We start from the raw sequence: 27,806 nt of genomic DNA, 5'->3' as shown, positions 1-27,806 counted from the left end.
TCTAGACCTTAAGCTTGCTGTGGGCTGGGAACATCTCTACCAACTCTGTTATATTGTATACACCCAAGAACTTAATTCAGTGCTCTTCACGCAGTAAGCACTTAGTAAATATGATTGACCGATCTCCTTCAGTGAAAGTTTTCCTTGTTTCAGCTTATGAGTAACAGATTTGACTTTTTCCCAGGTTACTTATGGAGCTGGTTTTGAACGTGATCTTGACTGAATGAATTATATATGAATAGATGCTTTTTGAACACTATATTTTATTTTCAGTAACAATGGTAAATGAACGGTTTGGGTTTTATTTCTATTTTTGGTTTAACTGTTCTAAATTTGGACCATTAGGGAATATTCAGAAAGGAAATTATATCAGTCAGAACATTCTAAACTCAGATTATATTTCATGTGTATGTGTGTGTGTGTGATTTAGTTCTCATGGGAAGATATGGGGGTAATTCTTTGCCGTTTCTCATTCAGAAGAAAGTGATCCTATATGTCAACCTTCCACACCACATAAATACAGCCCGCAGTGTTTGTGCGGAGTTTTAATGCCTTAAGTGTTCAAAGTGCAGGTTCCTGCATGTTCTCAAAGCTGAAGTTATTTCTTTCTAAATTGGCTTCATCTGCAGCTGTCAGTGGGCAGTTTCTTATATTTCACTTGGCAAAATGGTACAGTTTTTCCCTTTAACTATTATTCTGTTATTAAAAGGTTTTATTTTTTTGAGAGGTAGCATGGACTAGTGGAAAGCGCATGGGTCTTTGAGTTAGATCTGTGTTTAAATCCCAACATTGCCACTTGCCTGTGTGACCTTGAGCAGGTCACTTAACTTCTCTGGGCTTCTGTTTTCTCACCTGCAAAAATGGGGATAAAATACCTCTTCACCCTACCCCTTAGATTGTGGCCCCCAAGACTATGTCTGATCTACTTATACTGTAGGGTTCCCTGTGCTTGGTAAATACATGTTTAAAATATTCCATTACTATTATCATCGTTGTTTTGTGTTTTTCTTTTATTGCTTTTCTTCCAGGATGAATATCAAAGGCCTTATGCTACAGCATTCACAATTTGCCTTCTCCAGAAAGCACAGTCTCTTCTTTGGGATAATCTAGAAGGGGATAAAATAGGTGGAGAAGAGCAAGTGTCAAAAATACAGTAATCAGTCAACCAATCCACTGTATTTATTTAGAGCTTACTGTGCGCAGAACACTGAACCAGGCACTTGGGAGAGGACAATATAACAATTCATAGACACATTCCCTGCCCACAGTGAGCATATAGTCTAGAAGGGAAGATAGACATTGATACAAATTCTGGATATGTACACAAGTACACTGGGGCCGAGGGAAGGATTAGTAAGGGTTGTAATCCAAGTGCAAGAACGATGCAGAAGGGAGTGGAGAAGAGGAAATGATGACTTAATTGGGGGAGGCCTCATGGAGAAGGTGTGCCTTCAATAAGGCTTTGAAGGTGGGGAGAATGATTGTCTGTTGGTTATGAAGAAGGAGGGCATTCCAGTCCATAAATAGAATGTAGGAGGGGGATTGGTGGCAATATAGACGACATCGAGGTACAGCGAGTAAGTTGGCATTAGAGGAGTGAAGTACATGGACTGGGTTGTGATGGGAAATCAGGGAGGAAAGGTGAAAAGGAGCAACGTGATTGAGTGCTTTAAAACTGGTTTTAAGGAGTCTTTGTTTAACGTAAAGGTGGAGGGGCAAATACTGGAGGTTCTTGAGTGGGGAAATGTAGACTGAAAGTTTTTGTAGAAAAATGATCTGGGCAGTAGAGTGAAGAGTGGACTGGAATGGGGAGAGTCAGGGAGGTCAGCAAGGAAACACGTAGCAATCAAGGTGGGATAGGATATGTAATTGGGTTAATGTGGCAACAGTTCTGATGGAAGGGAATGGATGGGTTTGAGCGTTGTTGTGAAGGTTGAACCAACAGAATTCGGTGACAGCAAATATGTGGTGACAAGGAGAAATGAGTGGAGGATAATGCCAGGGTTATGGACTTGTGAGGCAGGAAGTTAGTTGCATTCTACAGTGATGGCAAAGTCATGGGGAGGACAGGGTTTGGTGGGAAGATGAGGAGTTCTGTTTTAGATGTTAGGTGTGAGATGTCACAGGGACATCCAAGAGGAGATGTCCTCAGGGCAGGAGGAAATACGAGACTGTAGAGGAGATCACAAGCACGTAACCTTGGCGTTGTCTTAGACTCATGTTTAAGACACATTCCGCCCACACATTCAATCTGTCATCAAATCCCATCGGTTTTACCTTCACAACATTGCTAAAATCTACCTTCTCCATCCAAACTGCTGCCACGCTGATCCAAGCACTTATCCTATCCCACCTTGACTACTGCATCTGCTTCCTCGCTCACCTTCCGGCCCCCTGTCTCTTCCCACTCCAATCCATACTTCACTCTGCTGCATGGATCATCTCTCAACAAAAATGTTCAGTCCATGTCTTCCCACTCCTCAAGAACCTCCAGTGGCTGCTCATCTCCCTCTTCATCAAACAGAAGCTCCTTGCCATTGGCTTTAAAGTATGCAATCAAGTGGCCCCATCCTACCTCACATCACTGATCTCCTAGCCCAGTCTGTGCACTCTGCTCCTCTAGCACCAGCTTACTCACTGTGCCACAATTTTGTCCATCTCACCTCCGACTCCTTTCCCAAATCACCCCCTAGCCTGGAGCTCCGTCCACCTCTATATTTGCCAGACCACCACTCTTTCCTCCTTCAAAGAATTATTAAGGTCACATCTTAGTTCAGTCCTAAGTACAGTGCTCAGCCCACAGTAAACGCTCAAAAATACGATTGACCTCTTCTCCCAAGAGGTCTTTCCCAATTACCCCTCTTTTCCTCAGCTTGCTCTCCCTTCTGCATCATCTGTGCACATCCGTGATGTTTGAAGTTATGTTGGTATTTGTTAAGTGCTTACTATGTGCAGAGCACTGTTCTAAGCGCTTAGGTAGATACAAGGTAATCATGTTGTCCCACGTGGGGCTTATAGTCTTAATCCCCATTTTACAGATGAGATAACTGAGACACAGAGAAGTGTTTTGCCCATAGTCACATAGCTGACAAGTGGCAGAGCGGGGATTCAAACCCATGACCTCTGACTCCCAACTCCAGGCTCTTTCCACTGAGCCACGCTGCTTGGATTAGTGGATTAGAGCACGGGCCTGGGAGTCAGAAGGTCAAGGATTCTACTCCTGGTTCTGCACTCATCTGCTGTGTGACCTTACACCTTGGGCAAGTCACTTAAATTTTCGTGTGCCTCTGTTACCTCATCTGTAAAAATAGGGATTGAGACTGTGAGCCCCATGTAGGACAGGAACTGTGACCAACTCATTTGGCTTGTATCCCCCCCAGTGCTTATTTCAGTGCCTGGCACATAGTAAGTGCTTAACAAATACCGTAATTATTGTTGTTATTATTATTATTACTACAACTGTTACCTCAGCCCCAACCCCACAACACTTATGTGCATATCCTTAAATTATATATTATAAATTATTGATTCATATTAGTGTCTGTCTACCACTCTAGATTGTAAGTTTATTTTGGGCAGGGAGCGTGTCTAATTCTGTTGCACTCTCTCAAGTGCTTAGAACAGTGCTCTGCACGAAGTAATGATAATAACGATAATGGCATTTGTTAAGCGCTTACTATGTGCCAAGCACCGTTCTAAGCACCGGAGTAGGTACAAGGTCATCAGGTTGTCCTACATGGGGCTCAATTCTTAATCCCCATTTTACAGATGAGGTAACTGAGGCACAGAGAAGTTAAATGACTTGCCCAAGGTCACACAGCAGACAAGTGGCAGAGTGGGATTAAAACCCATGTCCTCTGACTCCAAAGCCCGGGCTGTTGCCACTAGGCTACGCTGCTTCTCTCCACTAGGCCATGTTGCTTCTCTCGAGTAAGCGCTCAATAAATGCCAGTGATTGATTAGTAGAGGTGGTAGTTGAAGCCATGGGAGCCAATGAGTTCTCCTAGGGAATGGGTGTAGATGGAGAATAGAAGGGGACCCAGAACTTAAAGAACTGTCACAAGTAGGACTTGGGAGGCAGAGGAATAGGGAGAAAGCTATTGGAGAATGAACTGTTGAAGATGGTAGTCAGGGAGGGAATATATTTCCATTACCCTATTTATTTTGTTAATGAATTGTACATCGCCTTGATTCTATTTAGTTGCCATTGTTTTTACAAGATGTTCTTCCCCTTGACTCTATTTATTGCCATTGTTCTTGTCTGTCCGTCTCCCCCGATTAGACTGTAAGCCCGTCAAACGGCAGGGACTGTCTCTATCTGTTGCCGACTTGTTCATCCCAAGCGCTTAGTACAGTGCTCTGCACATAGTAAGCGCTCAATAAATACTATTGAATGAATGAATGAATGAGGGAGAAGGCAAGTGCTTTGATAATGTGTGATGGGGTGGGTCGGAGGTGCAGGTGGAAAGGGTGGATTTTGAGAGAAGGCAGGAGATCTCGAGATACTGCTGGGAGAGTTGAAGAAGGGGCAGAAGGAGGGAGGGACTGGAGAAGAGTCAGGGAGATCACACCTGATGCTTTGTTAATTCAATATAATATGTGGGGCAGTTCAGTAGGAGCAAGAAATAGGGGAGGTGCAGGGACAGGGTTTTGAGAAGGGAGTTAAACATCTGAAACAACTGTCAAGGGCATGGGAATCAGTGAGGATAGAAATACACGGTTGCCAGGTAGTGGAGAGAACAGAGTCAAAGCAGGCAAGGGTGACCTTGAAACGCATAAAGTTGGCCTGATATCTGGATTTATCGCAGCAGGGCTCTGTGGCTCATGCACAGAAAAGTAAAGGAAGCAGACTGTGGGGGTGATCCAGGGTTGTGGGTCAGTGGTATGTGATCGAAGGGTTAGGGAAGTGAATGAGTTGAGTTCAGTAGGTGAGGCCGTCAATTTGGTCATCAAGGAAGGTAGTTTGTGTATGAGACTAAATGAGGGGTCAAAAAATCGGAGGTCTCTCTGGGGGAACAGGACAGATTTTAGGGGAGGAGGTATGGGGGAGAGAAGGCAGGTGAGGAAGTTGTGGTAATGGGATTTCAGATTTGGTGAGGGTAGAGACCGAACCCTGACTTCAGGTGATGAGATGGAGTGTGTTGCCAAGTTGGTGAGTGGGCGAGGTGGGCTGGTGCAGGAGGTCAATGGAGTTGAGGAGTGATAGAGGCAGTGGGCAGCGGGAGAATCATCAGAAACATTTATATGGATATTGAAGTCTCAAAGGATCACTATAGGGATGGAGAAAGAGATTGGTAAGATTGATAAGTAACCTTATCAATCATGTTAAAGTGCTTAGGTGACCTAGCGGCAATTATCTTGGTACCTCGTACATTCAACATTCATTAATCTCTTTTGCAGAGACATTCGTCAGACTACTGGTGTCGGAAATAGGACTACCTTGCATTTTTATTCTGAATTCAAGCGTGATATTTGTAAAGCCTTACTATGTGCCAAGCACTGTGATAAGTGCTGAGGTAGGTACAAGATAATCAGGTACCACTTGGGGTTCTCAATCTAAGTGGGAGTGAAAACAGGTATTGAATCCTCATTTTATAAATGAGGGAACTAAGGCTGGAAGCTGAGGCCCAGAGAAGTGAAGTGACTTGCCCAAGGCCATACAGCAGGCAAGTGGCGGAGCTGAGATTAGAACCCAGTACCCTGCTCTTTCCAAAAGGCCACGATTCCTCTCCCAGCATATAGAATACTACTTCAGAATACTATTAATACTACTAGTACTATTAATTTTCTAATATTCAAGTACTGAGTACAGTTCCACTTCACTAAGTGGACTTTTTAGCACTATTTACTACTCCCACTATTTTCCCACCAAGTATATTTGAGGTTGGTGTGTGTAGGGGTGTGTGGGTGTGTGTTTCTGGGTGGAAATACATTATAAAATCATTAACCTATCTTCCCTTCCAAGCCCTGTCCTCTCCCTGACTTGCCCGTCACTGTGGACGGCACTACCATCCTTCTCGTCTCACAGGCCTGCAACCTTGGTGTCATCCTTGACTCCGCTCTCTCATTCACCCCACACATTCAATCCGTCACCAAAACCTGCCAGACTCACCTTCACAGCATCGCCAAGATCCGTCCTTTCCTCTCCATCCAATTCGCTACCTTGTTGGGGCAATCTCTTATCATATCCCGACTGGATTACTCCATCAGCGTCCTTTCTGATCTCCCACCCTCCTGTCTCTCCCCGCTTCAGTCTATACTTCACTCTGCTGCCCTGATTATCTTTCTAAAGAAACATTCTGTACATGTCACCCCCTCCTCAAAAATCTCCACTGGTTGCCTATCAACCTTTGCATCAAGCAAAAACTCCTCAATATTGGCTTCAAAGCTCTCCATCATCTTGCCCCTTCTAACTCACCTCCCTTTCTCCTTCTACATCCCAGCCTGCACACTCCTCTCCTCTGCTGCTAACCTCCTCACTGTGCCTCATTCTTGCCTGTCCCGCTGTCAACCCCTGCCCCACGTCCTGGAATGTTCTCCCTCCTCACATCCATCAAACTAGCTCTCTTCCCCCCTTCAAAGCCCCAATGAGAGCTCATCTCCTCCAGGAGGCCTTCCCAGTCAGCCCCCCTTTTCCTCTGCTCCTCCTCCCCTCCCCATTGTCCCTACTCCCTCCCTCCGCCCTACCCCCTTCCCTGCCCCACAGCATTTGTGTATATTTGTATATATTATTCTGTTTATTTTATGAATGCGTATATAGCTATAATTCTATTTATTTTGGTGCTATTGATGCCTGTCTACTTGTTTTGTTTTGTTGTCTGTTTTCCCCCTTCTAGACTGTGAGCCCATCGTTGGGTAGGGATTGTCTCTATCTGTTCCCAAATTGTACTTTCCAAGCCCTTAGTACAGTGTTCTGCACCCAGTAAACCCTCAGTAAATACGACTGAATGAATGAAGTAACATAACTCCATTTCCCTCTCCTTCATCTATGTGGATCTAAGAAGAATTCTAAGAGTGGGAGAGCGATAGAAATTGATGAAGTATTCCATTTTTCAACCTTTTTGAAGTGTCACTCAAGGATGCTCTATTCCTAAGGGTTTATCGGCAAACAAAATCCCAGACAAAATTTCTCCAGAAAAAAAAATACTATATTTTTTCCTGTCCTACTCATAGCCTTCAATAATTAGAGCACTGTATTCAAACAGTCTATCAGTGGCATTTACTGTGTGCTTACTAAGCGTTTTGGAGAGTACAATAGAGTCAGTGGAGAAATACTGTCCATTTTGAGTTTAAATCAGTACTCCCAGTGGAAAGATCACGGACCTGGAAGTCACAGAACCTGGATAGTAATCCCGGCTCTGCCAATTACCTGCTGTGTGCCTGAGAGCAAGTCACTTAACTTCTCTGGGCCTCAGTTTCCTCCTCTGTAAAATGGCGATTAAATCCCTCTCTCCTTCCCCCTTCCATGAGGGCTGGGGACTGTGTCCAACCTGATTATGTTGTATATACCCTGGTGCTTAGTACAGTACTCGACACATGGTAAGTGCTCTACAAATACCAGTTACTAGAGTGGCAAAGAAGTAACAGGATTAACTCACAGTGGGTGCTTGTAGATTTGAAATCTGGATAGCTGAGGTAGGAAGAGTAATTAGTGACTGACTGCTGGATAAGGATAAGGTTGACACAGAACTAGGGAGACTCGGGAATTCCAAAAATGATCTAGGAAAAGCACTTAGAACTAAGAGTAACATTAGGTTGTGCCATTTAGGAATATCTAATGAAGTAGGCATTACTCTGGAATGATTGACTTGATTATTTTGGGGACATATTTTAATACGTAAGCCATTATGTATCTATTTTCAGTTGCCTACAGGCGATAATCTTCTTTCAGGTTACCTGGGAAACCTTGGTTTGATTGCCATTGCCCTTACCTTGATCGCTGGGCTTTTATGGGGAAATAGAAGCTGTAAGTCTTGTAGGCAAGGATTTTGTCAGATATTCTTAACAAAAAAAAAAAAAGCAAATCCTAATTTTTAACTTAAAAGGATGGAGATGGACATGTTCAAGTCCCTAGAAGGTTGACTTGCTTGTTTTATACTTTTTTCTTCCATCCTGATGCATGTTTTCCCAAAATTCAAATCCTGAAAGCTACTTGAATAGGAACATAGAAAAATGATAGCAAAATGTTCAAGTTGACATTTAAAATTCACGACAGCTCCTTTGTTCTATCTCAAAATTCTTATTGTAATTTCAAATGCATGTAACTTGGGTGAAAGTCCAAATTCTTATAGTTGATGATAGAACAGTGGAAAAATGTTTGGTAAAATGATGTAGAACACAGGCAAAATATATACATTATCTTTAAAGATATCTGCACCATTCTTTTCTTTTAATATGTGCTGTTTAAATGTAATAGTGTATTGAAAGACATTATCAATAAGACAGTTGAGAAAAAAAGCATCATGTAGAAATTTTTATTCTGAATTTATCTCTGTAACATTATATTGGTTATTGGTTGGATCCTTTTTTTTTCCCACTTATACATGTGACATTTCTGAGGAAAGACTTCAAAAATAAATTTCCTTTAGTATATTTTGCCACCCAGATTTATTTAGAAAATGTCAGAGTGAGTCTTTAAAATTTGGTCAGAGCAGTATATGAAATCTCTGGTTACCATCACCTCTTTAACTTTCTCTGTTATCACTGACACTTATTAGTATTCTGTGGAGGCCTGGTTGCCATAGAAAACGTGTAGTTCTCTGTTACCATGACAACAGCCCACCATTATGCATCTTCAGCATCAGCTTACAGGAGATTTGTCAGGATATGTTTGAAATGTCATTGGGTCCAGTAATGAAACTCAATTGATATTTTAATATGCAATCAATGTTATGAATATGCTACCTGAAGCCTTCTATTTAAGTAATGAAAGCGATAACAAAGCTTCCAGGATAATATACTGTCCTTCGGCCGCTTAACTTGACTCCTGAAGAAGCTGTAGATTTGCATAGCATCAGATGTTTTCCATGTGATAAATGTGTACATAAACCATCCATTCTTGATGCTTTGTGTGGTTCTTAACCTCTTGCTGAGGCTATCTTCAGAGAGAGAGAGAGAGAGAGAGAAAGAAATGATTTTTGCTTTGGGCACTGAAGCCAAAAATAAAGAAAGGAAATCACCTGGTGACTCACCACTCACAGGAGCTTCTCCTAAGGGAAAGAAACCCAGTCGTACAAACCAGTTTTATTGGAATGGTAAGTCCTCTTAGAAGAAAAAACCTCTGGAAACCACCAACTGCAGAGGATTTTGACGTAAAAAACACAGGAAAAAAATGATGTGGCCTTTTATACTTTTCTCACATTTGTTAGAATCTCTAATTTTTCACCATAGATCTCTTAGATACTTGTAAGATATGGCACATTATAATTGGATCCCTCTCAGGGTTTTTAAATGAAGTGAAAGTGATACTGAATTTATAAATTTGACCCCACGCCACCCACATTTTTTTTTTAAGAACCACAGTTATCAGGGATGACTTCCTGATGGCCTAAGCCCTGTGCTTTGGAAATGATCATTCAATTCAGTCGTATTTGTTGAGCACTTAGTGTGCAGAGTACTGTACTAAGCACTTGGGAGAATATAATATAACAGACACATTCTCTGTCCATGATGAGCTTGCAGTCTAGAGAGGGAGACCAACATTAACATCAGTAAATAAATTACAGATAAATGCTGAGGGGCTAGGAGGGGGGAATGATAAAGGGAGCAAGGCAGGGTGATGCAGAAGGGATTGGGAGAAGAGGAAAATAGGGCTTAGTCAAGGAAGACCCCTTGAAGGAGTTGTGCATTCAATAAGGCTTTGAAAGTTGGGGGGAAAGTAATTGTCGGATTTGAGGAGGGAGAGCTTTCCAGTCCACAGGCAGTATGTGAGCAAGGGGATGGCAGTGAGATAGATGAGATCTAGGTACAGTAAGAAGGTTATCATTCCAGGTGATAGGATAAGTGATTGTATTAACGTTGTAGCAGTTTGGATGGAGAAATGATGTGAAAGTGGAACTGACAGGATTTAGTGACGGATTGAATATGTGGGTTGAATGAGAAAGATGAGTCAAGGATAACACCAAGATTACGGGCTTGTGAGACAGGAAGAATGGTGGTGCCATCTACAGTGATGGGAAGCTCAGCGGGAGGACAGGATTTGGGTGGAAAAATGTTCTGTTTTAGCCATATTAAGTTTGAAGTGATGGGAGGAAATCCAAGTATACTTGTCTTGAAGGCAGGGGGAAATATGAGACTACAAGAGGGAGAGAGATCAGGACTGGAGATATCGATTTGGTATCATCTGCATAGAGGTGATAGTTGAAGCCATGTGAGTGAATGAGTTCCTCAAGGGAGTGGGTGTAGTTGGAGAATAGTTGGGGACCCAGAACTGAACCTGGAGGGACACCCACAGTTAGGGGACGGGAGGCAGACGAGGAACCCGTGAAAAAGATTAAGAATGAGCGGCCAGAGAGATAAGAGGACAATCAGGAGAGGACAGTGTCAGTGAAGCCAAAGTTGGATAATATTTCCAAGAGAAGGGGGTGGTCCATAGTGTCAAAGGCAGCAGAGAGGTTGAGGAGGATTAGGATGGAGTAGAGGCCATTGGATATGGCAAAGAGATCAATGGTGACCTTTGAGAGGGTGGTTTCGGTGGAATGAAGGAGGTGAAATTTAGATTAAGGTGGGTCAGGAGAGAATTAGAGGAGAGGAATTTGAGATAGTGGGTGTAGACAACTTGCTCAAGGAGTTTGGAGAGGAATGGAAGGAGGGAGTCGGAGCAATAGCTGGAGGGGTCACTAGAGGGTTTTTTTTAGGATGGGGAGATATGGACATGTTTAAAAGCAGTGAGGAATCATAATAATAATCATGGTACTTAAGCCCTTGCTATGTGCCAAGGACTGTTCTAAGTGCTGGAGTAAATACAAGTTAATCAGGTTGGACACAGTCCCTGTCCCATATAGGGTTCACACTCTTAATCCCCATTTTACAGATTAGGTAACTGAGGCCCAGTGAAGTGAAATGACTTGCTCAAGTTCACATAGCAGACGTGGTGGAGCCAAGATTAGAACCCTTGACCTTCTGACTCCCAGGCCCGTGCTCTATCCACTAAGCCACGTTGCTTCTCCAAAGCCACTGGAGAGCGAACAGTTGAAGGTGGCTGTTAGAGAAGAAGGGAGGGGGGAAGTGTGAAGGAATGGGGTCGGATGCTCGGGTGGAGGGGGTGGGTTTTGAGAGAAGGCAGATCTCCTTTAGAGAGAGTGCTGGGAAAGATGGAAGAGTTAAAGGAGGGGCAGGGGAGATTTTAGGGAGAGCACGCCTGCTAGTCTCAATTTTCTTAATAAAGTAGGTGGTCAGGTTATTAGGGGCAAGGGAAGGCTGGGGGATGGGGTTTGAGGAGGGAGTTATGTGTCTGGATAACTGGCAAGGGCAATGGGCATGGGTGTCACTAAAGGTGGAGAAATAAATTTGCTGGGCAGAGGAGAGGGCAGAGTTAAGGCATGCATTTGTTATTTACTAAAGCTATGTATTGGGTTAGATATTCATTGGCTTTAAAGCACTTGATCACCTTGCTCCCTCCTATCTCACTTCACTACTCTCCTACTAAAATGCAGCTCGCATACTTCATTTCTCTAATGCTGACCTTCTCACTATGCCTCCATCTCCTCTATCTTGCCTCTGACCTCTCATCCACATCCTGACTCTGGCCTGGAACACCCTACTTCCTCATATCAGGCAGATAATTGATCTCCTCCACATCCAAGCCTTACTGAAGGAACATCTCCTTTAAGAAACCTTCCCTGACTAAAGCCTACTCTCCTGCTCTGGCACTCCCTTGTGCATCTCCCTGACTTGCTCCCTTCATTCATCCTGCCTCCCAGCCCCACAGAACATATGTTTATATCTGTTTTTTATTTTATTTATATTAACATCTCTCTTCCCCTCTAAACTCTGAGCTCATTGTGGGCAGGGTATGTGTTCTTGTATGGTACCCTCCCAAGCACTTAGTACAGTACTTTGCACACAGTAAGTGCTCAATAAAGGTGAATGAATGAATGAATGAATATCCGGGCTAAAATCTGGGGAAGTTCTGTCCCCCCAAAATGGGAAAAAGCATGATGTTAGGACAGTCTTTGTCCTTGATGTTGGAAATTCTGGGAGCCAGCCAATAAGATGGTCCAGCAGGCTAGGATCCTGGTGGGTTATTTAAGGATGCCTCCGCCATCTTCAGTTGGACAGCAGCAAAGGTGCTAAAAGCAGATCGGTGGGGTCATAATTCACCATTTCACAGAAGAGGAGGTCATATGACTTGCTGCTGGTTCATCCAAATTACTCTGAGAAGAACTGAAGAGCCAAATATTGATTGACAATATGAGGCTGACCCTAGAAGCAGGAGAAAGTGGGGCAAGCCTGATTTAGAGAACTAAGCTTGCTGGGATCTTGAGGAACCAAATGGCTTTTTTCCAGGAAGCAGCATGAAAGGAAATGAAAGAGGACTGCCCTGCATGTCCAGGGATCTATTTGGAGCATGATTGGAAAGCCAAACCCACTTTCCTCTTTCTCTATTCCTTCCAACCAAGAGATCAAGGAGATTCCACCCCTCAGGCTCTGAGATGAGAAGCCAGTGGGCAGAAAGGTGTTTAACCTATTTGAAAAAGGAAGAAGAGGTATCCATGGCCTTGTGGGTTTTTTTTTAAGCACTTCTCTCAGAACTGCAAGCCCTTGGAGCTCCCCTGTCTCGCTGCTCATTCCTCACAATTAAAGGGGCAACATCCCCTTTAAGAGCCAAATATGTCAATCAGTCAAGAAGCAGCATGGCCTAATGGATAGAGCACGGGACTGGGGAGTCAGAGGTCACGGGTTTTAAATCTCGGCTCTGCCACTTGTCCACTGTGTGACTTTGGCAAGTCACAACTTCTCTGTGCCTCAGTGAACTTTTCTGTAAAATGGGGATGAAGATTGTGAGCCCCCCCATGGGACAACCTGATTACCTTGTATCTACCCCAGTGCTTAGAACAGTGCTTGGCACATAGTAAGTGCTTAATAAATACCATCGTTATTACTACTTAACTTCACTGTGCCTCAGTTCCCTCATCTGTAAAATGGGGATTAAGACTCTGAGCTCCATTTGGGAGAGGGACTATGTCCAACCTGATTATCGTGTATCTATCTCAGTCCTTAGAATAGGGCCTGGCACATAGTAAGCACTTAAATACTGTAAAATAAATAAATCGAGCACTCTGTGCAGACCACTGTATTCATTCATTCATTCAATAGTATTTATTGAGTGCTTACTATGTGCGGAGCACTGTACTAAGCTCTTGGAATGTACAAATCGGCAACAGATAGAGACAGTCCCTGTCCTTTGGCGGGCTTACAGTCTAATCGGGGGAGACAGACAGACAAGAACAATGGCAATAAATAGAGTCACTGTACTAAGTGACTCTGTTGTATTATAATCTTCCAAGTAGTATAGTGCTGTGCATACCGTAAGCGTTCAATAAATGCCATTGACTGATTGATACATGGAGTGGGTAGACACCCTCCCTGCCCACAAAAAGTTTACAGTCTCGAGAAGGAGGCAAATTTAAAAATAAATTACTGATATTTAAATGTTGAATGGAGGATGAAGAAATAATTGTGATATTAATAATTGTTAAGCGCTTACTATGTGCAGAGCACTGTTCTGAGCGCTGGGGTAGATACAGGGTAATCAGATTGTCCCACGTGAGGCTCACAGTCTTAATCCCCATTTGACAGATGAGGTAACTGAGGCCCAGAGAAGTTAAGTGACTTGCCTAAGGTTCCCCAACAGACAAGTGGTGGAACTGGGATTAGAACCCATGATCTTCTGACTCCCAGGCCCGTGCTCTATCCACTATGCCATAAATCCCAGTGCCAAGGCAACACAGAAGGGAGACAGAGTAGGGGAAATGAGGGCATAGTAGGGGAAGGATTCTTGGCGGAGATGTGATTTTGATAAGGCTTTGAAGATAGGGAGGGTGGTGGTCTGTTGTATATCAAGGGAGAGGGAGTTCCAGAAGAGAGAGGGGATGTGGGCAAGGGATGGGTGGTGAGGTAGATGGCACTGAGGTACAGAGACTAGGTGGGCATTGGAGGAGCAAAGTGAGAAGCAGTGTGGTTCAGTGGAAAGAGCACGGGCATGGGAGTCAGAGGTCATGGGTTCGAATTTTGGCTTTGCCATTTGTCAGGTGTGTGACTGTGGGCAAGTCACAGAACTTCTCTGTGCCTGTCACCTCATCTGTAAAATGGGGATTTAGACTGTGAGCCTCACGTGGGACAACTTGATTACCCTGTATCTACCCCAGCGCTTAGAACAGTGCTCTGCACATAGTAAGTGCTTAACAAATACCAACATTATTATTATTATAGTCTGGGTTGTAGTAGGAAATGATTGAGGTAAGATAGGGGTCAAGGTGACTGAGTGCTTTAAAATCATTGGTAAAGTGTTTCTCTGATGTGGAGGCAACCACTGGAGGTTCTTGAGTTGGGAGATATAATAATGGGATCTGTTAAGCGCTTACTTTGTGCCAAGCAGTGTTCTAAGCGCTGGGGTAGATATAAGGTAATCAGTTTGTCCCATGTGTGGTTCACAGACTTGATCCCCGTTTTACAGATGAGGTAACTCAGGCACAGAGAAGTTAAGTGACTTGTCCAGGGTCATACAGCAGACTATTGGTAGGGCCGGGATTAGAACCCACATTCTCTGACTTCCAAGCCTGTGCTCTTGCCACTAAGCCACACTGCTTCTATATTTATTCTTTATAATGCCCCAAGCAATGACTATGTTGGTAAGGTAAGAGGTGCAATTTTGGATATCATGTGATGCTACCCAAGCCTGAGGACCCCTGCAGGAGCCCTCTTAGTCCCTGCATTAGTCCAGTCCTACATAAATCCAATCCTTCCGCGCTCCCCCTCCCCCCACAGCCCCACTGGAAATTGTTGAGCGCTGATGGTATTCCATGTACTTTACTAAGTGCTTGGGGTAGATACAAGATAATCATATTGGACATGATCCCTCTACCACGTGGGGCTAGTAGTCTAAATCAGAGGGAGGAGGATTTATAATACCCATTTCATAAATGAGATAACTCTGGCACAGAAAAGGTAAGAGACTTATCTTAGGTCACATAGACAAGTGGCAGAATCAGGATTAGAATCAAGATCCTCCGACTCCCAGGCCTATATTCTTACCTTTAGGGCTCACTGCTTCCCTGTCACGTATAGGTCTCACAGTCTAAGTAAAAGGGAGAACTAGTTTTGAAACCTCAGTTTATAAAAGAGGAAACTAACACAAAGAGAGGTTGAGACTTCCCCAAGGTCACAAAGCAGACAAGTGTCAGAGCCTGGTTTGAAACCCAGGTCCTTTGACTCCTAAGTCTCTGCTCTTTCCACTAGGCAGTAATGCAGGCGTGGACAGCACTTGACCATGTGCTGGAATAGGAGTCTATCAGGTGACAAATGGTTGAAAGGGAAGAAAAGTGGTATTGCATTATATATCTGTGTGTTTTTTTTAATTTGCTAAGCACTTACTGTGTACCAGGCACTAAGTGGTGGGGGAGATTCGGGGTAATCAGGTGAGACACAGTCCATGTCCCACTTGGGGCTCACAGTCTTAATCTCCAAGGCACAGAGAAGTTAAGTGACTTGGCCATGGTCAGACAGCCGACAAGTAGCAGAGCCAGGATTGGAACTCAGGTCCATCTGATTCCCAGGCCTGTGCTCTAACCATGAGGCCATACCCTTCTCATAGGGATTGTCATATGTGCTCAGAGTGCAGGAACTGGGAGCTCCTTACTACTCCTCACTTTCATCTCCCCCCCCCCATCAACCTTTTTCTCATGTACTAACTTCTGGCTGGAATTCCCTTCTCCTTCACCTCTGACAAAACACTGCTCTCCCCGTCTTCCAAGCCCTTCTAAAAGCCTATCTCTTCCAGGAGGCCTTCTCGGATTAATATCTCATTCATTCATTCGTTCATTCATTCATTGAATCGTATTTGAGTGCTTACTGTGTGCAGAGCACTGTACTAAGCGCTTGGAAAGTATAATTGGGCAACAGATAGAGACAATCCCTATTCAGCAACGGGCTCACAGTCTAGAAGGGGGGAGACAGAGAACAAAACAAACTCCCACTTCCTTCTTTCCTAAATACTTGGGTTACTCATCCCCTCTCAGTTCCTTGTACCTGTGGATATATTTATTTTAGTGTCTGTCTTTTCCATTAGTCTGTAAGGGATCTGTGGGATGGGATCATGTCTATTCTATTTATTGTGCTCACCCATCAACTTAATACCGGGATTTGCACGCAGGGACTCAATAAATATTATTGACTGACTGGTTGATTGATTGAACAGAAGAAAACCAGAAGCAGAGTGTATCTGAGTTAAGATGAAAGAAGATAATCAAGAATGAGTCACATCATGCTAAGAGTCCTCCAAACAAAGAGAAGAAAGTGAATGAAGAACAAACTGTATCGGTTCATAGAAAGGACATAAAGACTAACCGGATGCCAAGCAAGGTGAAATCAGATCCAACTAGAAACCTGAAGTTTAATAGCAAGCTCACATGAAGAGACAGTAGGGTCAGATCTCTGAAGAGCAATACAAAAAAACCCAAAAAAAACCTCTACAGTCATGGAATAGAGTTGAGATTTTTTTAAAAAGCTAAAGCTGGAAAGAAGAGACCCAAAAAAGAATCAGTGGTGGTATTTATTGAGCTCTTACTGTGGGTGGAGGGCTGTACTAAGCGCTAGGGAGAGTGCAATGCAACAGAGTTGGTAGATGTCCCCTACTCATATTGCAATCTAAAAAAAGTGTTGGTGTTTCCAACAGCCAAATGCGGTAACACTGTTGGCTGAAGAAGTAGGGATCCATTCAACAGTTTTTTTTTCACTTCTGTCTTGGAATAAAGAGCAACAGTGATGAGTAAATCAGAGCAAATGCCTCTTCATGACCAAACAAACTCAGGTAGGAAAATCAGTCATTAAAGAGTACCTAAAGAGATCCAATAAATTCATCAGAGCTTTATGATGTACCCTGAAAAGTAATTAAGCCATCAGTGGATGTTATGGCGAAGCTACTAGTCATTATTTTTGAGAATTCATGGAAAAGTTCCTCAGGATTGGAAAATTTCAAATGGCATGGCTTTCTTTGTCAAAGGAAAAAGGTGGGAAGGATAAATATAGAACAGTCAGTTCAAATCTCTACTTGCAAAGGTTGCTCAGACTCATTAGATTTCCTTCTCAAACAGATCACATGGGTAATGGGGAAACAATAGATGTTTTCTTCGATAACTTCACTGAATTCTGTACCAAGTGACATTCCTTTTGGCAAAATAGTTGTAGAGCTGAAGGGATCTTTAAGGTCATTGGGTCCAGACCCCAGCCTCCAGGTGGGTGAGTATCTGAATAATCCAAGATGGATTCTTTCCTGTTCTTTTCTTGAACATCTCCAGACCTCCTTTAGTGTCCTGTTTATACATTGGTAGCCAAGTTTTTTCTTTGAACCACCAAACACTCTCCAGCTTGGATTGTTTTGTTCTCAGTGGACATGAAGAACAACCAGTCAGTGTCCTTTCCTATACACTTAACTCTTCCATTAGGCAGATTTTCACTTAGCATTTGTGATCGAATGCTGATAGAGAATCAAGGACTATTCTTTGGGCCACGTACATCTCTCCTTCTAGAATACGATGCAGCGTCAGAAGATATGGGTGTTTCCATCCTTGTACCAAGTTGCATAATAGAACATGTATTTTTCTTGATGAAGGTATTGTCAAGAAGTTACCCTGAGTTGAAGGAGAACTGACTATTAGGAAACAGTTAAGTTAATCCTTCTCTTGCTGATTTCTAGGCTAAACAACATTATGTAATTAATTCTTTTGGCATTTGTGTTTTGATCCTCTCTGTTTTTTGTACCATTCTTTTTAAAATGATCAGAATGCCACAGTTCTCCTAAGTGTATGGTCATTGCAGAGCACACTTTTGGCAAAGGTAATTCCTTCATCTAAAAAAGCCTCTTATTTAGGTTTAATAAGCTGACGGCTTCTTCACACACGTAATATAACAGTACCACAGTTATGGCATTTAGTCTATTAAAATCCATTTGTATCATTTCCACACAAATTTGGCACCTTTTGTGCATGCTAATAAGCTTGACATAGGGACTTCCCACTTAGCATTCTCAGTTGAATCCACAAAAAATGGGAAGCAGTGCAAAGAGCTTGGGCCTGGGAGTCAGAAGACTGTGTTCTAATCCCGGCCCTGTCACTTGTCTGGGCAAGTCACTTAACTTCTCTGTGCCTCATTTCCCTCATCTGTAAAATGGGGTTTAATCAATCATTTGTATTTTGTTGTAAGCTCCCTGTTTTACAGATGAGCCAATTGAGGCACAGAGAAGCTAAGTGACTTGCCCAAGGCCACACAGCAGAAATGTGGCAGGGTTGGGATTAGAACCCAGGTCTTTGCCCATGGACTATCCACTAGGTCATGCTGGTCTTCAGTGTGATTAAAGAAACCCTATAAATGTGGTCATTATTATTATTGTACTTAAGTGCTTACAATGTGTCAAACACTATTCTTTGTGCTAGGGTAGATGCAAGTCAGTCAGCTTGGACACAACAGCAACATACATTCTTGATTAAAAAAAAAATTCCAGTTTTACCAGCTAGCTAGTCTTTCCTGCAGTTCCTCAGGGACATATTGATACCTTTTTACTTGTTTTGATGTCTATCTCCTGCCTTCCCCGGCCCCCCTCCCCTCGCCCCCCCAAGACTGTGAGCTCGTTGTGGGCAGTGATTGTCTCTCTTTATTGCTGAATTATATTTTCCAAGAGCTTAGTACGGTGCTCTGCACACAGTAAGCACTCAGTAAATATGATTGAATGAAGGAATGTGAATGTGTGCTAATAAAAGATCATCAATTAGATTTTTATGGGTGTTTATTAAATATTTAATTTTCAAAGTGTTATCTTTCACATCTTATTCACAAAAGGACCCCTTTGGCTAATATGCTAAAGAGCTCTCATTTTCTATGACCAAGTAAAGAACAAATGGCCGTTAAGGTTGTCTTTTACTCTCTAGTCAAGTTAGACTGTTTCAGGAATTGTGGGGTTGGGGAAGAGTGAAAGCCAGAAAGCACTTGAGCTGAGGTAAACCTGGCTCCCAGACTAGTATTCCTGTGTTGGGCAGCAGGGTAAGAAATACTAACGATAACATTTTAAAGCACTATTGTGCTTTGTACTTCATTTATGAAGTGTATTATTAATGCATGAAGGGCACTATAGTGCATGGGCAGGAATCACATATGCTTTGAATGCCTTTAGTTTTGCTGTAGTAATAATAATAATTGTGGTATTTGTTAAGCAATTACTATATGCCAGGCACTGGGATGGATATAAGCAATTTGGGTCCCTGTCCCACATGGGACTCTCAGTCTCAATCCCTAGGTGAACTGAGGCACAGCGAAGTGAAGCAACTTATCCAAGGTCACCCAGCAGAAAAGTGGCAGAGCTGGGATTAGAACCCATGACCACCTGGCTCCTAGGCCTGGGCTCTATCCGCTGTACCCTGCTGCTTCTCTTCCGTACATAGTGTGGGATAGATAGAATCAAATGGATGAACAGATGTGGCCTCCAGGATATGATTTATGTATCTCTGATCTATGCAGTAGTACTTTTTGGTATTAGACAGTGGGGACTTGTCAAATGGCAAGATTGTTTCTATTAAATACCATTTTCATTGAGTTGAACTAAGGAATTATGAAGCCATGCATCAGAGTGGCATAAGACACTAAGTTAGGTGAATTGGTTCACATTTTAGAAGAATTAATGCCATACAGGAGGCACTCAGTAAGTATGACCGATCAATTAGTGTGTTTGAAATAGATTGAGACCCTCTGGTGGTTACAAGAAAAGCAGAAGCTCTGGAAGTTATAGTGGACCAAAGTTGAATTTGAATTCATTGTCTAATGTCCCTAAAAAACCAAAATATGACAATGGAACTTTCCTAACAAAAATGTGAAATTGAAAATATTCCTTCTTGTAGAGGTTAGAGAAGTTGGCCACATTCCTACATCTCAGCTGATTTATGAATACTGATCTGAAGCCAGATCATTAAGGAAGGAAACAGCCACCAGACCTTCATTACAGGTGTCTCTCTTTTTGTTCAGGTCTGGATATGTTTGGAAGTTATGATGGACCAGGATGTCACCTCAAATTGGTGATTTCATTTCTTGCCAATTCTCTTTGGCTCCCATTAGTTTTGATCTTTGTCTTGTCTTATGAGTTGTTTCCGACCCATAGCGACACCACAGCCACATCTCTCCCAGAACACCCCACTCTCCATCTGCAACCATTTTGCTAATGTATCCATAGAGTTTTCTTGGTAAAAGTACAGAAGTGGTTTACCATTGCTGCCTTCCGTGCTGTAAGCTCTAGTCTCCGCCGTCGACTCCCTCCCATGCCGCTGCTGTCCAGCATGGGTGGGTTGTGACTTGTAGCAGATTGCCTTTCACTTGCTAGCCACTGGCCAAGCTAGGAATGGAATGGATATGCCTCTGCTTGACTCTCCCTCCAGTAGCTGAGACTGATAGAGGACTGGAAACTCTCCAGCTGCGACCCTGAGAGGGGGCCTTGCTCTATAGCTGTGTCCAAATCAAAGTATAGCATTTTGTAGTAACAGGATGCATTTTTTTTTCCAAATAGCATGATAGTAAGGGAAGGCAAGTAGAATTAACTATCTTATCTATTACCCAACCCATTTATAATGAACTTCAGGTAGAAATGAATTGGACAGTTAAGGTCTGGAACAGAAATGATCACAACTCTCCAACGGTTTTGTTTTTTCTCAGTAATCCCCTCTTTTCTTTAGGTCATTTCAAAAAGGTATACCTCAGTAACTGGCGTTGATGATTCATTGTCATGGTCCTGTTTATCCATCAGTCAATTGTGTTTATCGAATGCTTACTGTGTGCAGATCATTGTACTAAGCGCTTGGGAGAGTACAGTATAACAGAGCTGGTAGACCTGTTCCCTGCCCACAATGACCTTACAGTCTAGAGGGGAAGATGCACATTATTATGAGTGTATGAATTACAGATATGTAGATAAGTTGGGGGGTGCAGGAGGGGTGATTAAGAGGTGCATATCCTAGTGCAAGAGGGATGCAGAAGGAAGTGAGAGAACAGGAAATGAGGACTTAGTTGGGGAATGCCTCTTGGGGAAGATGTGCTTTTAATAAGGCTTTGCAGTTGGAGAGAGTGATCATCTGTCGGATATGAGGAGGGAGGGCATTCCAGGCCAGAGGCAGGAAGTGGGCTAGAGTTCAGTGGCAAGATAGACGAGATCGAGGTATACTGAGTAGATTGGCATTAGAGGAGCAAAGCGTGCGGGCTGGGTTGGAGTAGCAAATCAGGGAGGTAAGGTAGGAGGGGGCAAGGTAATGCTGCTGTGCTTTAAAGCCTATGGTAAGAAATTTCTGTTTGATGTGGAGATGGATTGGCAACCACTGGAGGTTTTTGAGGAGTGGGGAAATGTGGACTGAACATTTTTGTAGAAAAAATGATCTTGGCAGTGGGGTGAAGTATGGCCCGAAGTGAGGACAGGAGGCAGGGAGGTCAGCAAGGAAGCTTATGCAGTAATAAAGCCAGGATAGGATACTTGCTTGGATCAATATGGTAACAATTTAGATGTTGAGGAAGGGGCAGATTTAGTGATGTGAAAGTTGAACTGACAGGACTTGGTGACAGATTGAATATGTGGGTTGAATGAGAGAAAGGAATCAAAGATAGTGGGTATCTTAGAATTACTAGTCACTAGTTAATAATGTTGGTATTTGTTAAGCGCTTACTATGTGCCGAGCACTGTTCTAAGCGCTGGGGTAGATATAGGGTAATCAGGTTGTCCCACGTGAGGCTCACAGTTAATCCCCATTTTACAGATGAGGTCACTGAGGTCCAGAGAAGTGAAGTGACTTGCCCACAGTCACACAGCTGATAGTTTGTCTGTCTTCTCACTCTTAAGCATTTTTTTCTGTCATTTTTTATCTACTGCCTTTCTGTTTAGAATGTGAGCTTCTCAGGATAGGGACTGTGGCTTTATACATTTTTATTTTTTTTTAAGTACCTGACATGGTGCTTTGTGTATCTCAGATGTTCAATAAATGCTGTAGTGGTTGATGATGGTGAGGAATGAGGCGTGAAGTTTCAGGGATGTTTGCTACAACCATGATCAATCAATGGTATTTGAACACTTGCTGTTTATAGAACACTGTGCTAAATGCTTGGGAGACTACAGAACAATAGAATTGTTAGACATGTTCTCCACCCACAGAGAGTTTACAGTCTGCCGAGGTGGGCTTAGCCATATCCCCCTCCAGAGCCAGCTAGCACACTAGTGTCTTCCTCGTTAGTTCTTTGCCTACAGAGTGCAAAGGAGCACAGATTTTTTTCCTCTCCTCTAGGTAAGTGATTTTTGGGCTTGACGAGTAGGGTTTGTGGGTCCCTTAATGCCCAACTAGTAAGAAAACTAATCTTGGGGGAGGGAATTAGGGAATCCAACTCTTTTCCTGTTCCCATCCAGTCCCCATCCCCACTGTTAAGAACAGTGCTTGGCACATAGCGCTTAACAAATACCATTATTATTATTGTTATCCCATCTGTGGGATGGTTAGCAACTTCTTTTGGATGTTTCCCCATCTCTCCTGTGTTCACCCCAGCATGTAATGTGTGCAAATCCTACTGGATTGTAAATTCCTGTAGGGCAGGGATTGTGTCTACCTAATCTACCTATTCTCAAAATTAACTGATCCCAGAGGGATAGTTATTGTCTGGGAGTTCACTGCCCTCCAGTTGATTCTTTGCCCTCATTTTATTTTGGGCTTTCTTCTATCAAGGACATCCTCACTTCTTCTGTGAAGTGAAAAAGATCAGGTGCCATATCCCAGGTGTTTCCAAATGCTTATAGGCAGGGTCACAGAACTCTTCTCTCAGGAGGTATCAATCCATCCTGGCGGGACTTGGCTTGGCAAGCACATCTGCAGCTACTTCAGGAAATCCTTTCTGTTTACCAAACAGCACAAAGACTGTTCCAAAAAACTCTGTTCTCATGATAACAACCAACCCGTGGAACACAGTTACAACCACATGGGGATCGGGGACCCTTCCTCGGGTTGAAGTGAGAAAGTTGAAAATCAATGCAATGACGCAGAGCCCAGCCACCTTATTCCTCCTATGGAATGGTCAGGCACATTTCGTCCTTTTGAATTTTTTGCGGTTCCTAAAGTGGAAGTCAGGGTAAAATGAAATGGTCATCTGGTAATCAGCGGGAAGGATGCAGAGAAGAATGTGAGCCACAAACTGGATAATCAGATGGACATCACTCCTCTTCCATCACAAAACAGCCTGCACGCTTTGCTCCTCTAACACCACCTACTCACCATGTCTTGACTTTTCTCTCTCACTGTCAACCCCTTGTTCACATCCTCTCTTCTGCCTGTCATATGTCAGATAACCAATTTCCCCATTTTCAAAACCCTATGAAAGTCAAATCTCCTCTAAGCACCCTTCCCTGATTAACTTCTTATTTCCCCATCCTATTCTCCTTCCGTCTTTGTTTCTCCCTTCTCCTCCACAGCACTTATGCACATAGTCTTCACTGTTTCACCTATCTGTAATTGTAAGATCCTTGACAGTAGGGATGATGTCTACCAACTCTATTGTGTTGTACTCTCCCAAGCACACAGCATTCAGTAAATAGCATTGATTGATTAATTGATAACCAGTCCCTGGATAATGGAAATTTGATAGGCTATTGAAAAAAAAATCCAAAATTGATCATTGCATAGGCTTGGTGGACCTGCTAGGTACTAAAAGGAAATTGTGAGATAACTAAGTTTGGAAAACTTGTTTAGCTGTATTAATGAAGCTTTTCAGCATTGTAATTAGCTTCTCCATCCAATGGACTACATTTCTATTCAGAAAACATGACTGTTTTTATTTGGATCTGCATGACTTCATTTCTAGTTAAAAAAAGTTTAACTTTTTAACATGCTAAATGATAAATTGCACACCCAAAGTTGAGGAAACTAATTTATGTGGTTTTTTTTTTTTAAGTGTTTAGACTACTTAGCATGAAATCCATTTTAAAGCTTCTTGCTCAGCAGTTATTCCCAGGAGGTGATTTTCAGTTTGAATTTTATGCAGATAACTACTCAGAATGCAATTAAAAAACTCTAACTTGTAAATGAGTGCTATTTTAGCACAGTCACTGATTAAAGAGAGTAGGGGTCTTCTTTCAGGGCAGTTTCTTCAAGTCATTTTCTCAAAGCTTTTTCTAACCATTTCCTAATATAACTAGCTCTCTATTGTTCTTTTCTGCTGTTGAATAATTGTATCATGAATAATTAAATGGCTTAGCTGTACAAGTGCTTGATTTTGTCCTATAATTTCAACCTCCTCATTCATCAGACACTCTAGAAGAACTAAAAAATAACAAATTGTTTTTTTTTCCTCCTTCTCTCTCTACCCACGAGACCCAGAATGACAGTACACATGAGGTGAAGGCTACCCTTCTTATTCTCTAGTGTGGGAGTTGACCCTGGGGTGGAAAAAGGGACCCTTTACTTCATTGTCATGAAATGGGGATAGGGTGACTTTGATGGAATGCATCCAAAGTTTTGGGGTGAATTGTTGCTGTTACTGTCAGGAATCTACGCATCACCATCCAAATTTACTGCACTAGGTACTTGGGGACATAGAATAGAGCCAGGATGTCAGATAAGGATCAGGGTCCTGGTGCAAATATGCTTCCACAAACACTTCCTGTCCACTCTCTGGAGGAAGTGCCAAAGGGTAGCAAAAAATTCACTTTGGTCTTTGGCAGAAGGGAAAAAGAGAAGCTAAAAGCCCAACCAACTCGCCCACTGGATTGATTTTGATGTTGTTAGATCCATATTTTCTATTTGCATGGTCAAAGCACCAGCTCATTCACTCCCTCTTACACTGATTAAATGGGGAGTGAATACTTTGTGATGCTTCAGGTTGATTGGTTAGGCCTTCCAGCCTGACATTTGATCATCCAACTTGCAGGCTCTTAATATGAAAAACACTTGAGATCTGACTGACTTAATCACATTTCAGGGTGCCCAGAAGATACCGGAGTATCTTGAAAAGCATCTATTAGCTACCATTAGAGCAACCATTAGGAAAGCAGCTTGGTGGAGTGAACAGAGCACAGGCCTGCGAGTCAGAAGGTCATGGCTACTAATCCTGGCTCTGCCACTTGTCTGCTGTGTGACCTTGGGGAAGTCACTTCACTTCTCTGTGCCTCAGATGTCTCAACCGTAAGATGGGGATTGAGACTGTGAGCCTCATGTAGAACAGGGACTTTGTGTCCAACCTGATGTGCTCATATCCACTCCAGTGCTTAGAATAGTGCCTGGCACTTAAGTTCCACAATAATAATTTTTATTCTTATTAACAGCAATTGTATCATTCTATTGCCCACACTCCTGGGCTCCAGTAGCAGATAGTGCCATTACAATAGCAGGAATATCTTCTTTTGAAAAGATATTAGATGGCAATTGAGATGCTGTAAAAGTATGTCCAAATTGCCATGTGTTTTTAAATTACCTGGGTTTCCAGAGTGGTTTGTCAAAATGCATTGGTAACAAATGCAAGGTATTCATTTATCAGATGAGTGGATGAATTATGATATATTTTTAAAAGAATTCTTCAATTTATTTTTATTTTTTTACTGACATTGTAGAGCGCTTCTATAGATGAGTACGTGCTCCACAAAATGGAATAGGACTGGGCTATAGAAATGATAAACATTTGCTATTTCAATCTTTAATCCTTCAATTGAACCAATGATGAAATTGATTTAGATTATTAATTAATCCACCTAATTCCCAGCATCATTAAATGCTCCAGAGATACTTATCAAGATACCCTTGATTTTAACAGACTCCTTTCTTAGATCATATTTAAAGGCACATAGCACATGGCTCGTGCTTGGGTCATTTATTCATTCAATCATATTTATTGAGTGCAGAGCACTGTACTAAGCGTTTGGAAAGTACAGTTCAGCATCAGAGACATTCCCTACCCAGCAACAGACTCACAGTTTAGAAGGGGGGAGACAGACATCAAAACAAAGAACAAGCACCAATAGCATCAATATAAATAGAATTATAGATATATACGCATTAATAAAGTAGAATAATAAATATGTACATATACACGAGTGCTGTGGGGCGGTGAGGGGGTAGAGCAGAGGGAGGGAGTTGGGGCAATGGGGAGGGGAGGAGGAGAAAAGAAAAAGGGTCTGGGAAGACCTCCTGGAGGAGGTGAGCTTTCAGTAGGGCTTTGAAGGGGGGAAGTGAGCTAGTTTGTCGGTTGTAAGGAGGGAAGGCATTCCAGGCCAGAGGTAGGATGTGCGCCAGGGGTCAATGGCGGGACAGGCGAGAACGAGGCACAGTGAGGAGGTGAGCACCAGAGGAGCGGAGTGTGTGGGCTGGGCTGTAGAAGGAAAGAAGGGAGGTGAGGTAGGAGGGGGCAAGGTGATGGGGAGCTTTGAAGCCAATAGTGAGGAGTTTTTGTCATGTGGATTGACATTTAAGAAACGTGAATTAGCATGATTCCCTGTGGTACTTTCCCACTATCTGGCAAGGAGACAGGTGTGCGGCTCTTTTTTTTATCAAATTGATTCATATTTCAAAGACACAGGATAATGGCACAGAGGAATGTATGGTTCATTTTGGCTAAAGTGAGCAGGTTTAAAATGGCCCGTCGCTATCTCTGTAGGTAAAAAAATAAGTCTGTGAAGAAAAAATGGTCAAATTCCTGAACATCTTCTTGAATACTGAGAAATAATCTGAAGAAAATCATTTGTGACACTTGTTCTCTGATTAACGACAAGTGTTCTCCCAGTCATTTTTGAATCAGGGTGTATAGCAATGTAGCCATAATTCCCAGATCCCATTCTTATATGCTCAGAAGTGATTGACCCAGAGTTCACTGCTTATTATCTCGAGGGTATTTAGCCAGAGAAGCAACACTAGCAGTTTGAGTAATGAGGATGTAATAAACTTAGATCTCAGAGTAATCATGTTGGGGGACAGTTGCAGAGGAGTGAAGCAAGATTCACACAGAGATTATGGCAATTTAGCAACCAATGCTACTGACAATATGTGATCCAAAAACTAGAACAGAAAGCGAGCATTTTATACAGCACTGTAAAACCAGAGGTGATGCACTCAAATATACTTTGAGTTATGGAAAAAATAGAATGAACTTATTTATTGACATTTGTGCAATCCCTTAAATTATTTTGATATTTCAGGAATCACTTTGCGTTATTTGATCTCGGTAGTGGGTTCTAACACATGACTGAATTAAATAATATTTTTAGGATCATTTGTAATTCGGTGGAATTACCTATTGTCAGTATGAGTCAGAATTAATTTTGAAGTCAGAATGGCCTATCCTGGTTAAAACTATTAACCCACTCTATGACTTTAGTGTTTTATTTACATTAGAAAGCCACAATTTCTTTGGTGAATGAATTACTGAACATTTTGTTAAATAGGAAAAGTGCCGAGTGCCTGATTTTCTAAAACCGTGTTTAGTTTGCTCTTTGGACACTGTGTATTATTCAGGATACCATACCTGAAGGACACAAAATTGCATAAAAGGTTTAGAGAAGGGCAACCAAAATGAAGGCTATGGATCATCTTCCAAATGAA

General features: G+C 42.5%; 1 protein-coding gene and 1 non-coding gene across 2 annotated transcripts in view; one reads left to right on the top strand and one right to left on the bottom strand.

The window, feature by feature from the left end:
* ANK3 (ankyrin 3) overlaps positions 1-27,806 on the top strand; it is a 678,945-nt gene that overhangs the window by 60,781 nt on the left and 590,358 nt on the right. The gene's annotated exons all lie outside the window — the stretch shown is intronic.
* On the bottom strand, positions 20,552-20,689 carry LOC114810906. The gene has a single exon (XR_003758596.1). It is a non-coding gene; the product is annotated as a small nucleolar RNA SNORA7 (small nucleolar RNA).

This window comes from Ornithorhynchus anatinus, chromosome 3, assembly GCF_004115215.2.
Source record: "Ornithorhynchus anatinus isolate Pmale09 chromosome 3, mOrnAna1.pri.v4, whole genome shotgun sequence".
Taxonomy (NCBI): Eukaryota; Metazoa; Chordata; class Mammalia; order Monotremata; family Ornithorhynchidae; genus Ornithorhynchus; species Ornithorhynchus anatinus.
Note: the sequence above shows the minus strand (reverse complement) of the source record. Positions and strands in the feature narration are given on the sequence as shown.